This window comes from Lissotriton vulgaris, chromosome 6 (assembly GCF_964263255.1).
Source record: "Lissotriton vulgaris chromosome 6, aLisVul1.2, whole genome shotgun sequence".
Taxonomy (NCBI): domain Eukaryota; kingdom Metazoa; phylum Chordata; class Amphibia; order Caudata; family Salamandridae; genus Lissotriton; species Lissotriton vulgaris.
This window is the reverse complement of record NC_141694.1, coordinates 807,653,580-807,667,839: the sequence shown is the minus strand read 5'-3', so window position 1 is coordinate 807,667,839 and position 14,260 is coordinate 807,653,580.

Below are 14,260 nucleotides of genomic sequence, written 5' to 3'. Positions count from 1 at the left end.
TTGTACAAAACCAGTGAAATTTGGCCATTATAGTTAGTTTAGCTAACTATAACTCGTGCCCTCGCAATGCACTGCTGATGAATTCACAAGTCTGCAAATGGCAATGTCCTGGGGTGGGTACCCCGGAACATTGCAGGAGTCAGCTCTGGGGGGTGGCGGTTCCCAGGGCCATCAAGGGCTCTAGGAGATGGGCAGAGTGGTCCCCCACCCGATGAGTACAAAGCCCCAGGGAGGCGGCGGTCCCCGTGGCTTGGGGATACCTATGAAGCCCCCCATGATTTAAAAAGCCTCGGGGAGGTGGTGGCCCCTGGGGCTCGGGGAGGCCGGCAAGGCTCCCCTCTTTAAAGTAAGAAGTCCCAGGGAGGTGGTGGTACACAGGGCTTGAGGGGCCCACCCCATTTTAATAAAGTCCCGGGGAGGTGGACCCCCTGAGCAGGCCTAGGTGGTCAGGGTGTTTCTACCCTGCCCCCTTTTCTTTTTTTTCAACCTTCTTTTTACTGTTTTCTTCTGACTTGGTTACTGAGTCACAAGATGGCTGCCAACATTCTGGTTTAAAGTGTTGGCAGCCAATCAGAATTGAGCTCCTGCTCTGGAGGGTTCGATATTTTAATTTTTTTAAGTTCTCAGCAACTACTAAATGGATTTATACCATTTAAAACAAAGGGCACTTTCTGAACCAAGAGCTACCCTTTTACCTAATTTGGTGTAATTCTGTTCAGTAGTTCGGGCTGTAGCCATGTCTAAAGTGCACTTCGCACTACGCAAGCTACGCGAACTGCATAGTGCACTGTGCAAAAGGCTATTTGCACTGATTGCACAGTGCCGGATGCTTGTCCACACTGTGCAATCAGTGCAAACTGCATCTTGCACAGTGGCGGTCTTTTTCTGCCGCTCGAGTAGATTTGTGCGAGCATACGCGCATCTCGCAATGAGAAACCTGACCTCCCCGCTTTGAGAATCTCGCTGGGAGGTTTATTTTCCACGCTTGCGATCGGCAACTTGATGTTGCTGATCGCAAACGAGGAAAAACTCTCGCCGGGATGTTATTTTGCTCACTCGCTGTCGCCAACTTAAATTTGAGGACCGCGAGCAACGTGTTTTTGCACTGTGCTATGTACAATTTGCATAGCGAATAGTTGTGCAAACTACGTGAGCGTAGCATAGTCCTACGCCCAGGCCTACCATAGACACACCAATGCCGGCTAGTACATACCAACTCACTGATTCATACACACACATCCACTCACTCACCCATACAGTCACTCATACATGCAGTCACTCATCTTAACAGCCACTATTATATGCACTGATACACCCATACAGGTACTCACACACACTTCCACTCACCTAGAGTTACTCACTTACCTGGTCGGTCACCCAAAAAGTCAATCACAATGCCATTTATTCACCTATACAGTTATACACACACCACCTCACTTATTCATACAGACACTAACACATACTTACTCTCTTATATAATCACTGACACAAGCACACACTAATCCATACCTCCGCTCTAACATTCACTCACTCTCACACATAGTCACTTATATACTCCAAAACTCACATATACTGCCATTCACATATGCAGTTACTCACACATATACCACTGAGACATCCATACACTCACAAACACAGCCATATGCACACTCACTCTCCCATACAGCCCCTCGCAGACACACTCATGAACCCCTACACCCAGTGAGTCACCCACTCACAAATCCATGCAGGTAGTCACACAACACATAGACACTCAGGCACCCATACAGGTACTCAGAAAACCAATCAATAACCCATATAGACACTCATGTACCAATTCACCAACCCATGCAGCTACTTACACACCAACTGACAGACTGATACAGACATTCAGACAGATTAGTCACTCACCCATACATTCACCCAGACATGTAAAATCACTCACTTATACAGTCAGTCGCACACTGAGTGAATCCTCATATATATATATATCACATTCTTAAACCTTTTAGAAACACTCACAGTCACTGGATGATGTCATCAGTGATGTCATTTGAGATGACATCAGTGATGTCACTGACCATGTCATGAGTGATGTAATATGTGATGTCATCAGCAGTGCATTGCGGGGGTGGAGTTATAGTCAGCTCAGCTAACTATAACGGCTGAATTTCTCTGGTTTTGTATGAGTAAAATGTCAGACTAACTATAACGTCCCTGAAACCTGTGTTTTTTTCAGTGAATAGCTAAGGTTTTTAAAATGCTAATTTCTAACTATAACATGCCTGAAGCCAGTGCTTTTTTCAGTGATTTTTATATATATGTATTCAATCTTCTCTCACTCTTACAAGAAAGGAATCAGCACGCAGGTTGTAGTGTGGAAGCATTTAATCTGCAAAGGGCGTGATCCACGCATTTTGGCTCATCTGAATCTTGATAATGACTCAAGACGTCATTGTAGCTTCCTTATTTAAATGTACAAATGCCTCCAGTTGCCAACATTAACAAAGCACTCAATATTACAATAATTCCAAAAGCTGGAGGCTATATTAGCCTGATCACGATATGAAAACTCAGATATTCATACAATAAAGAAAAGAAAACAAGTGTTAATATGCACACAAAGTAATTTCAGCATATCTTGCCCCGTGACCGCCATACCTGTATGTTCGTCAACGTGACTTGTTCATAATAAACACATAGACTGCAAACATCAGCATAAACAATGGACTACATAATACTTTAAAGTGAAACGCTATCAGCCTTATTGATCTGGGCACGTTGTGTATTATAATGGTTCTTACACTAAAGAAAAGAAAAAAAGGGGTGTTAATATACGCACACTATCCCTAATTAAAGTTCTAGTGATTATAGTTCCATTTCATTCACAGCTAATTTGAGAAGTCATGAGTGATGCCACTGACCATGTCATGAATGATGTAATGTCTGAGGTCATAAGCATTGCGGTGGCGTGCAGTATAGCTAGCTCAGAAAACTATAACTGCTGAATTTCACTGGTTTTGTACGAGTGAAATCTGAATCTGACTATAACGTCCCTGTAATCTTTGTTTTTTTCAGCAAATTTCATTTTTTTTTAACGATAAGTAAGATGCCTATCACAATGGATGGTAGTAGTTTGGAAGCAGGGCCTGGCATGGCATTGTGGTGCACTCTCTCATGCTTGCTGCTCCTGCCTCCCCTCCTCCTTGCTATCCATTGTCCAAGTCCATGCCCCTGCTCACTCATTACAGCCCTGTTTGGCCGTTGTTCTGCCACTGGGCTTCCCACCTTCTCTGAACAGTTAGCTGCTTGCCCCATCCACTTAATCCCTATGCTCTGTTGTCTGAATCCATGCACTAGCCTCCTCCCTCCTGCCATGAATGGTCTGATGTGCTGCCACTGCCCTCCATATTGCATGATGTCTCAGTCCACTCCTCCTGCCTTTCATTGCCCAATTATATGCCCCATCATTGACCTCCTGCTTAGCCTATGTTCTTAGCTTGCTGCCCCTACTCTCCTTCCCCCTGCCCTACGAGGTCTTTGTGCATGCCACTTCTCCATCCTTTTTGACCACCATGTTCCATGGACCTGTCCCTCCTATCTACTCTGAGTGTTCTGTTGAGCTGCCACTCCCCTCCCACCTGCATAGCATTGTCAGATGACTGTAACCTATCCCTGCTACCTCCACCCTGCCTGTCCACATTCCATACCCCTATCCCTTTCCTCCTGTCCTACATGGTCCATTTTACTGCCACACCCTTCTGCCCTCCCTGGTCTGTTGTGCTGCAACTGCTCCTCCTGCCTACCCCCATGGTCTGTTGTGAGGCCCCTTCCCCTGAATTCTCTTGTCTATGCCCAGCTCCTACATCTCCCTTCTATCCTCCATGGTTCTTTGTGCATGCCCCTGCCCTCTCCATCTTGCCCATCATGGCCATTGTGCTGCCACTAACCCTCCAGCTTGCCATGCATGGTCTTCTGTGCTGCCACTGCCCCTCCCACCTTCCCTGTGTTGCAGCTAGATGCCCCTGACCCCCTCCCACCTTCCCTCCATGGTTTGTATGTATGCCTTCACAGTCTCACTGTTGCCCTTCATGGTGAGTTGTGCTTCTAGTGCCCATCCTGCCTGTCCTTCATGGTCAGCTTGCTACTCCTGCCCCCTTGACCTCTGTTTTCCATGTGCAGACGACCCCTGTTCTCTCCCTTCTGGCTTGTCTGTCTCATTGTAATGCCCCTGAGTCCTCCCTCCTGCCCTTTATATCCATTATTCTGGAGCTTTCTCTCCTGCATGTCAATTATGGTCACCTTGCTGCCATTGCCTCTTTCCCCTCTGTTCGCTGTTGTCCATATGTATGGTCCTGTCCCCTCCCTATTGCTTTCCAATGATTGTTGTGCTGCACTGCCGTCGCACATGCCTTGTGTGGTGTATTGTGCTGCTGCAAACCCTGATGCCTGACCGGTAAGGTCAGCTGGATGCACCTGTCCAGGTCCCTCCTGTCCTCTGTTATCCAAGTGTATGTCCCTACGCCATTACCTCTTGCCTTTCATGCTCCAATGTACCATACTTGCTAATTAGTTTTGAACTTGGTAAGTGGAAATTTTGAAAAAGAAACTGGGGAAACGATTTTCCCCATTGATTTACATCGGAAAAGAGGAGATTGTAGACAGGCGACAGATAAAATAAGTGTGGTCAACTTGTAGCCTCTGCACTCTCCTACCTGCCTTCAATTTTCCGAGTCCGTGCCCCTGACCTCTGTCTCTCAACGGTATCCTAATGAACATCTAGATTGCTAACTAGATTGCTAGCATTCTATATTTACTACAAAAGTGTGGCATGCCTGATATCATCTTGATGCATACATGCCAACATTACAACTTCGATAAGAGGGAGATATACGCGTGTGTGCAATGACCTGAATAACGTGTAACGCGAGGTGGGTCAGGCATAACACTAAATGGATCGCAGGAGTAACTGGGAGAGATTTTTTTGCCCTCTTTAAAAAATAACTTCTGCTTCATAGAAATAGGTCATACATACACCTGTAATTAGAATGTAGCATGCTCATTTCAGAGTCATATGTATTAATTTCATAAATGCATGACAACTCAACATAATGGGCGAAAACGTATAAGCCAATACACCTAGACGAAACGTCAGTGACAAATACAAGGGGATACTGAAGAAGGCAAACAATTACAAAGAGGTGTTTTTTCCCACACAGTAGACTAGTTGTGTTCTTGTTATCTGAGTCAATACCTGCGACAGTCTGTACTACTCAAGTACAAATCTGTAGGCCTGGAGGATGGGCTGGTTATGAAGATTAGGTGGAGAGTGCACATTAGAGCAAATACTCCTGTTTGCATGCACTAGTCTATTTGAGTTACATTTTTGTGAAAATCTGGTGCCACAAAATGTACTAGTCTGTGTGTACACTTTGGAGGTGAGCTGGTAATAAAGATAGAGGGTGGTAAAGACGGGAGTGGGATAATAAGTTGCAGTAGAGACAACATGGTTCTTACAAAGCAAATGTGTTATTTATGTCACTGGTTTCAGCTTTAGTGACATTTAAACTTCAGCTTTTATCACCTTTTCCGTCATTTTTCTAGTCTAAGGGGTAGATTTATGTTGGACTTGCGCCACGTTTGCGTCACGCAAGGCGGTGTAAACGTGGTGCAATCTTGCGACCCATTTACAACGTGACGCATCTAGGCAGATGCATCACGTTGTAAAGCCCTGCAACACATGTGGGCGTTCCGGCGCAGGGTGGGCGTTCCGGGGCAAGTGCGCCTCGCAAAAGTGACTGAGTTAAATCTACAAGATTTCACTCAGTCACTTTTAGGCCAATGCTGCGTCAAAACCCTGCGCCTGCTTGAAGCAGGCATAAGGCTTGACGCAGCATTGACCAGATAGGGCACCCCCGAGCCCAGAGCCCTGCTGGAGCTGCGTCGCGCTTGCGACACAACTCCAGCAATGCGCCACCTTTACGGCACAGATGCATCACGCATCTGTGCCGTTTTTACACCATGGTGTGCCGCATTGTAAATGCGGCGCACCATGGGTGGCGGAGCTGTGGCGCACAATAACTGGCGCATCCCTGGGGATGCGCCAGTTATTGTAAATCTGCCCCTAAGTCTGTGACAGTTCACTATTATTGTGTGTCGGTGTATTGCTTTATTATATTATTCCCACCACCATAGGTAATGCTGAAATCTGACGCACAAATATCACAAAATGCACTGCCTTGCTCATTTCTAGATTTCAAAATGAATGGAAATTCTTTTTGCCATGTCTCTTTGAATGTACAATTGTACTTCTTTTTTCTTCCCCCTTTAGATGTGTGCAATCTGATCACATCCAACTCATGCTCAAACACTATTCCTGTATTATCCAATCAAAATAAAGTGGATAAAAAAGCGCCTGACCTGAGCAGGGACTGATCGTCTCACTTGTATCAAAGCAGTGGCTCACTGCAGGTGCAGGCTTGTACTAGCTGTAGTCGGGCAACAATTTATGAGTTGCACCTGGATAAAATCAATACCATTAGGAAATTACCTGCTATATCAAATCACTACATACCTCTGTTACCCAGGATATCCATGTAAAGGGAAAGGATGGCAATATGCCGTATAATCTTGAGAGAAATCTCTGCCTGTGCAGGGTCTTTGTTTAACAAGCATAATGAAGGTTTATCAGTCTAGCTGCACTTCAAATCCCGGGTCCTAATAAAAAAAAGCAAACTACTTTGTATTGCTATACAACATTTACTTCAGAATAAGGGTAATGTATTAAAAAAGAGGCTGCTCTATCCAGAGAACTTTGCACCAGCTTTGCCTCTCAAAAGTGATACAAACCGGCACCACATGTTGATTAGGGATTTACTTACAGTGCTAACATGTTTTGCACTGGAAAAGTAACCCTACAGTAAATCAACAGTAGCGTTATGCTCTACTTTGCCTTAGGGAGGCAAACTAGGGATGGTATGGGTATTCCCATGCAACCCTCTATAGTTTGTGACTCTAGTCCCTATGGGCCTTGGTGCAAGGAAGGAAACAGGCCCTCCAGCTGGTTTATGAATTGTAAAATACAGCAATAATCAGATTTTGGTGGGCCCCTAAGCTTCTAGGCCCTGGAGCCACTGCACCAACTGCATCCTATGATACCCTGGTCCTTCCAATGTTGCCTTCCCTCTCTCCTCCAGACCTGCACCTGCATGCTATCATCATTATGAGTGAATCCCACTACCTTGAGCTAATGATCAACATACCATTGTTGTTTTACAGAATGTAATGATTGTAACTTGCTGGTATTATTGTTAGCTATTCTTTCTTTATTGAATGAATGACAGCAAAATACTATGATTAAACAGGGTGAAGTCTATTGTACTCAATGAATGACTGTGAATATCTCTGTATCAAAAGAAGCAATAGAGATTATAGCAAATGTTCATAATCCCACACAGAGATAGATGACGGAGAAGAGTGCATGTGGGATGGCTACAGAATCACCCTTACTGGACGCTGTTAAGCAGAAGATGGAAGTTATCAAAGGAATCATTGAAGCTATACAGGAAAATGGATGGGCCTGTAATAAAGGTGCATGCTTTGTATTCCACTCACTGGAGATGGATCACACATTTTGGTTGAGCAGCAAAGGGGAGATTTTGCCCAATTTTCCATGTTCACACTGTGCAATTCAGCTACTGGATGAGTAACCATCTCAAACATCAAATGTTAATGCTTTGTCCTTAATTCTTGAAAAGGGAGAATAAAGCCTGCGTGACAGGCTATCAGCATTTTATTTTCGACAGTCAACCCGATTCTGCTCCTGCAACGAAAACAGTCCCACACTCTGTTTTTGTTTGTGCTGTGTAAAACTGCCAAAAATGAAATGTTGATGCGTGGCACACACTCTAATCTCCCCCTCCAAGAATTAATGAAAAAACAATGATCACCGATTTTCTAGTTCCATGCTGTGCAGTTCAGCCACTATATGGCCACCTACCTCTGACATTAAAGGTCAATGCTTTCTTAGAGTTGTGAACCAACAAATTAACATGAAGAGTTGAGCCAGGATGTGAGTATGGCTTGGCTTTTAGGACCTGTGCATGAGCTAAGCACTGAGAATGCTTGATATCTAAATCATATACCAAACATCATGTAAAGTATCTTCAAAATTCAAAAAAGTGCCTTTCCCTCACACCTCACAGCACTGCACTAAGAAATACTTACAAGTGAAAGTTTTGAAGCATAACTCATTAGTGAAATAATGACCAGATGTACAACCTTTTTTTAGCAGTCGCAAACGGGAAATTGGCCCTTTTGCGATGGCTAAATAGCTCTGTGCAATTTACAAAACCTATTTTGCGAGTCAGTAATCTTTTTCCAACTCACAAAATAGGGTTTGCGACTCGGTATTAGGAAGGGGCGTGCCAAGGGCGTTCCTTCCTAACAGTGATTGGCACTTCTTTGTAGAATTGTTTTGCAACCTCACTGCGGTAGCAAAATACTCGCAGTTTACCACCTGCTTCAAGGAGGTGGTACGCCACTCACAAACAGGAAGGGGTCCCAGGGGAGCCTTCCCCTTTGTGACTGGCAGCGCGAATATTTTTTACAAGCAGGCAGTGGTCCCACAGAACACTGCCTACTCTTAAAAATGAAACAGAAACATTTAATTTTTCTTTTTGAAATGCTTCCAGTTTCCATTAAGGGAAAACAGGCAGCATTTAGAAACAAAACTGCTTCATTTAAATAGCAGTTCCACGCAAATGATGGCTTTAGGCCCAGATCTCTGTACTTGGGTGAATGTATGACATTGTTCTACATTCTGTCCATCAATTGTTCTTTTTGCATTATTTAAAAAGCAGTCACAGACATAGTGGTCTGCTGAGCCTAGCAGGTCACCATACCTGTGTGTGCTGGCCACTCCCAACGTTGTTGTAAATTACAGCCTGCCTCATGAATATTAATGAGGCTGTGTCTGAGACCCTGTTGTACACTCCATTTTGCGAGTCGCAAAACGTCACAATTTGCAACTCGCAAAATGGAATGGTCATACATCTGGCCCTAAGAGGCAAGACAGGTGTCATGTAACCCCTGTACAATGCACAGGATATTATAGAGCAACATTATAGTATATTAAATCAAAGACAATAGATTGTTTGTGACTGGTATTCTGAACTCATATATTTGAAAGTGCTTTCGTATTCTATAATGAAGAAAAAGAAGTTTGAGTGAAATAAAGTATTTACCCAAGATCACAATTTTAGTGGGGAAGCCACGATTTACAAATAAGCCACTAAATAGGTATCTATTTGTCTTTACTAATATTAATGCTATGTTTTTACCTTGTTGTTCATTTTTCATATAGAAGACACGACCTGAAGGTACAGGAGGGCTTTACATGAGCACCAATTACATTACACAATGTCACCACTCATTGCTTATAGGGATGGGGAGATTAAATTATATATCCAGAATCACAGGATTATGAGCCGACATCAGGACTTGAACCTGGTTCCCTATTTCTAAGTCTGCAACTCTGGCAATAACACCACATCATGAGTAAAGGGAAAATCTGAGTTTTAGACTCCGTTTTTATGTGCACTAATATGTAAAACCGCCAAAAATAAAAGGTTGATTCCCATCATATGCTCCTGTCACCCTGTCCAAGAATTAAGGCCAAAGTAGTAAGCTTTAATGTCTGAGGTAATTCTTGGAGAGGGAGATTAGAGTGTGCGTGAATGAAGACTGGCATCAACAGTTTATTGTTGGTAGTTTTACAAAGTGTTCAAACAAAAACAGAGTTGGAACACATTTTTTCTCCCAGGGCTATTTCTCAGTTTTACTGACTATTCTTTTTTATTACCTTGACTTCTTAACCTGTGTCAGAACAGGCTATAGCAGGCAGAGTGACTGAGAGCTTGGCAATATTGTGCACTGGCCTGCAGGAGCAAGTTACCAGCAGTGCAGGACTTCCAGTCTGTCACTGTCACAGAAGAGCCTGCCGTGCTGAAGCCCACCAGGAAATACTATTAGGCAGGGCATAGGAGGCAGAAAATACCTTTGTTTCCGGAGTTCTCAACCCTAGGCCCACCCAAGCTCACGTTTAAACCTATTGCTTTTGGGGCGGGCTCAGGCTATTGTAAAAACTATCGGGACTAGGTGGGGGGGAAGAAAAGAGCAGAAACTAAAGCGGGACTCATTTTGAGCTCACTGATATTTCTGTTATTTTAAGCAGCCTACTAGAGCAAGTAACCTATAATTAGTGCATCATTTCAGTATCGGGATTCGGGATTCTGGATGCATGAATCTGGAGGCAGGAGACTAGCCTTCAAATCAGTAGTCTCCCGCCTGAATAGGGAGGGTTGGCATGTCTGTTGATGTAACCAAAACTGCAATACATAAAGCATTTCCTTTAATAATTATAGAAATGAGAGGGTCTTATTTGCAGTGAAATGATGGTCAGTGCTCTAAAAAACTAAAATGAGGACATATTTTCTGAGTTCTCAAATAGCGACAAAGCACTTTTAAATTATTTGTTATCTATATTTTTTTAATTCAGTTGACAACTTGATTAAATGTTGCACTTAGGGGAGAGGGTGTGGTGGTACATCCAGAGCAGCTGACTTTGCAACTGGGGAACCAGGTTGGAGTTTCTGCTTCAACTCGACATTTAGTGATTCTAGTCAAATCACTTAATCTCCCCATGCCTACAACCAAAATGAATTTGCCCTTCTGTGATGTAACCAATGCTCATGTAAAGCATTTTAATGACTGACCAGACTGCAGTATATAAAACTGCAAAAAAACAAAAAATAAAAAGTGTTTTCCACACAATTCTGTCATTGGGATATACGTGGGCCACATCTGCGTGATATTTGGGCTACATTTGGGCTCCTTTTTCTCTGGTGGCCATCTTGGCAGACTTATTTGTTATGAAGTTTCCTAATTTCATCATTTAGTACAGTAGGTTCAGTAGGAAATGCTTTCAGTTTGTAATTTGATTCCATCAAGAAGGCATTCAGATGTGTCACACATTTGCCACAAATTCAGAATGTTAGCACTCTAGTTGTTCATTAGATCACTGTAGTAAAGCTACTGCTCTTCACAGAGTTAACTGGAAGTCTGCTGCTGGTATTGAAAGTGCATGTTTCAGTCTGCATGTCAGAATTTTTTAATGAAATAGAAGAGGATTGAGAAGTCACTCAAAATGTGCCCTCATTTTTCTTTCTGCAGCACTAATCATAATTTCTATGGCAAAATGAACCCCCTCATTTTGTTCCTTTTTAAATTAAATGTTTTAAGTGTCACCAGTTTATTCCAATCAAGATGGCTTCCGGTGGGCCATACTTTTGTCATAAGTAAGACTGTTAGTGCTCTACCTGTTCTTTAGAACACTCTGGGAAGCTGCAGTAGAACACAAACGAATCAACTGACAGCCTCTGTCCTTGTTGGATGTACATGTTTTACTGAGAATGTCAGACTTCATCCTCACATGAAAGATAATGTGAATTTACGTAAAATATGCTATCTTTTAGCTTCTAGAGCACCTTCCAAACCTCTTTGGGAAAAGCATATGAAAATAGTTTTCTCTCAAACATGATTCATGATATCCTAGCAGAAGCTTTTTCACAGGGCAAAATCACCTTAAAACACACCACAATTCCTAAAATTAGTATGGCGTTCTCCTTTTGGTGACCCTCAAAACCTTCCTTTCACTACAATCCATTTTAATGGGGTGTTATCATGTATATTGGTCCCAAGATTGCTGCCAACACTTTTTGGATGAAGTGCTGGCAGCCAATCAGATCTCACAATGAGATGTGTGGTTAGGCTCCGCCCAGATATATACATATAATTTTCCTTTAATATTTAAAAAACTACCAAATGGATTTACACCATTTAAAGCAAAGAGTGCACTCTGGACCAAGAGCTACCTTTCTGCCAAATGTGGTGTAATTCCGTTTAGCAGTTCGGTCTGTAGCTGTGACAAAATGTTCCTATGGAAGTTAACATGGAGAAAACATATTTTGGAAACCCCCTTTTTTCTCAGCTCCCGCTTGACGGATCACCCCAAAACTTTCAATACCGGAGCTGACTTGAGCGCCCCATTAGTTTTGAAAATTCCGCAAACATTCGTCAAACGGCGCCAAAGATATTGGCAAACGAAAAAATGCTTTTTGAATAGAAACAAGGTCCTAACTATAGCTAAAATATATATATATATATATATATATATATATATATATATATATATATATATATATATATATATATATATATATATATATATATATATATATATATATTATGGTAGGTTTATTTCAGTTAATGAATTTAGTGGAACCACTGGTGGTGTCTTGGTCACTTTGTCCTTCTACTTCTTCTTTCTCCTAGGTGTTCCGGCTCTGAGGTGGGGTCCCCAGAAGCTTGTGAAGAGGGGCAGAAGAACAAGAGGACAGGTAACTAAACAGGGTATATTGTGGAAGACTGGTACAAATCCTGTCAATACACCCAGGTGGAAAGAAGAATAGGAAGAGAAGATGGAGAAAGAGAAAGGAAAAAAAAAGTTCTTGTCTTCTTGTGCCCAAATCCTGGTTCTCTTTCAGTACCAGGGATTTATCCCTAGGGCTCTCTTCCCTCCCTTGTAGACTGTGCAACCCCGTAAGTATTGTGGGGGAGTGACACATTGGGGCGAGGTAAACAAAGATTTTTTTTATTTATGCAGTAACCATTCCCCTTTCTCTCTCTCTGTCCAGGCTATGGAAGAGAGGGGAATGTAAATTGTGGGGGAAGAACAAACAATAAAGCAGTACAACCAGAGGGAGCCAAAAAAAACCCTAACACAGCAGAAAGAAAAGAGACTACCCGCTAGTCCCTAACTCATCTCCACAAGTATGCCTTCCCTTGTGTCACGTACCACCTCTGGTGCAACTGTCCTGAGTTGCGGCGGATCCTGCACATCCACTCCGGGGGACCACCTCTCCTCACAGCACTCGTCGTGGGATCCCTCGGTCTCGCCATCCGTTTCTGTTGGCTATTCATTTCTTCCGGTTGTCTCTCCTCTCTCTGGGGATGTCACCTTCGCGAGCCTCACATCCGAAGTGTGTTCCTTCTGCTTCCTCCTCGGCTCCTTTTCTCCTCCCCCGGAGTCTTCCAAATGGATCCTCGTCCGCCCTGCCTTGCTTCTTTCCTGTGGAGATGAAGAACAGTCCGTCTTCACTGTTTGATCTCTGTTTCAGGCCATCAGGACCAGGAAGTAGTGCAGACCAGAGCTGTGAATTAACAGGTAGGTCAGAGTCTTGAGGGGGTGAGGTGTCTTCTCACACATCACTGATGACATCATTCAGTGTTAGTGTTTTCTAAAAAAATTATGAGTGTTAAACATATATACCAATGTACTACAAAAGTTAAAGTAGAATACCTTCTTTACTACTAATTTCTAACATATATTATGTGAGTGGTTGGGTGACTGAGTGCCTGTATGGGTTTGTGTGTGGCTGTATGGGTCCATAAGTAGATGTGTGAGTAATGGTGTGGTGAGTGGCTCGTGAGTGACTGTATTGGTGAGTTAGTGGGTGTGTCAGTGGATGTATGGTTGAGTGAGTGGCTGTGTGAGTGGCTGTATGGGTGGGTGAGTGGGTGTGTAACTGTATGGGTGAGTGAGTGTATTACTTGCTGTATGTGTATGTAACTGGCTGTATGGGTGTGTGAGTTACTGTTTGAGTGGCTGTTTCCTTATGTGAGTTGGTGTGTGATTGGCTGTATTGTAGAGTAAGTATCTGTGTGAATGGATATATGGGTGACTGCACCAATGTGTGAGTGCTTGTATGGATGTGTGAATGGGTATGTAAGTGGTTGTGTGGCTGTATGAGTGAGAGCGTAAGTGCTTGTATGACTGTGTGAGTGGCTGTATAGGTAAACAAGTGGGTGTGTGAGTGGCTGTATGGGTGAGTGTGTGGTTGTGTGAGTGGCTGCATGGGTCTGTGAATGTGTACATGAGTAGTGTACATGGGTACATGAGTAGTCATGGGTACATGACTCATACATGTGAGTCAGTGTATGAGAGGTTGTATAAGAGTGTGAGTAGGAATATCAGTGGTTCTGCAGATGATTTCATCAGTGATGTCATGAGTGATGTCATGTGAAATGTCATAAGTGATGTCACTGACCATGTCATGAGTGATGTAATATTTGAGGTCATAAGTAGTGCATTGCGATAGCATAGTTTATAGTTAGCTATACTTTAACGAACTATAACTGACAAATTGTACTGGTTGTGCAT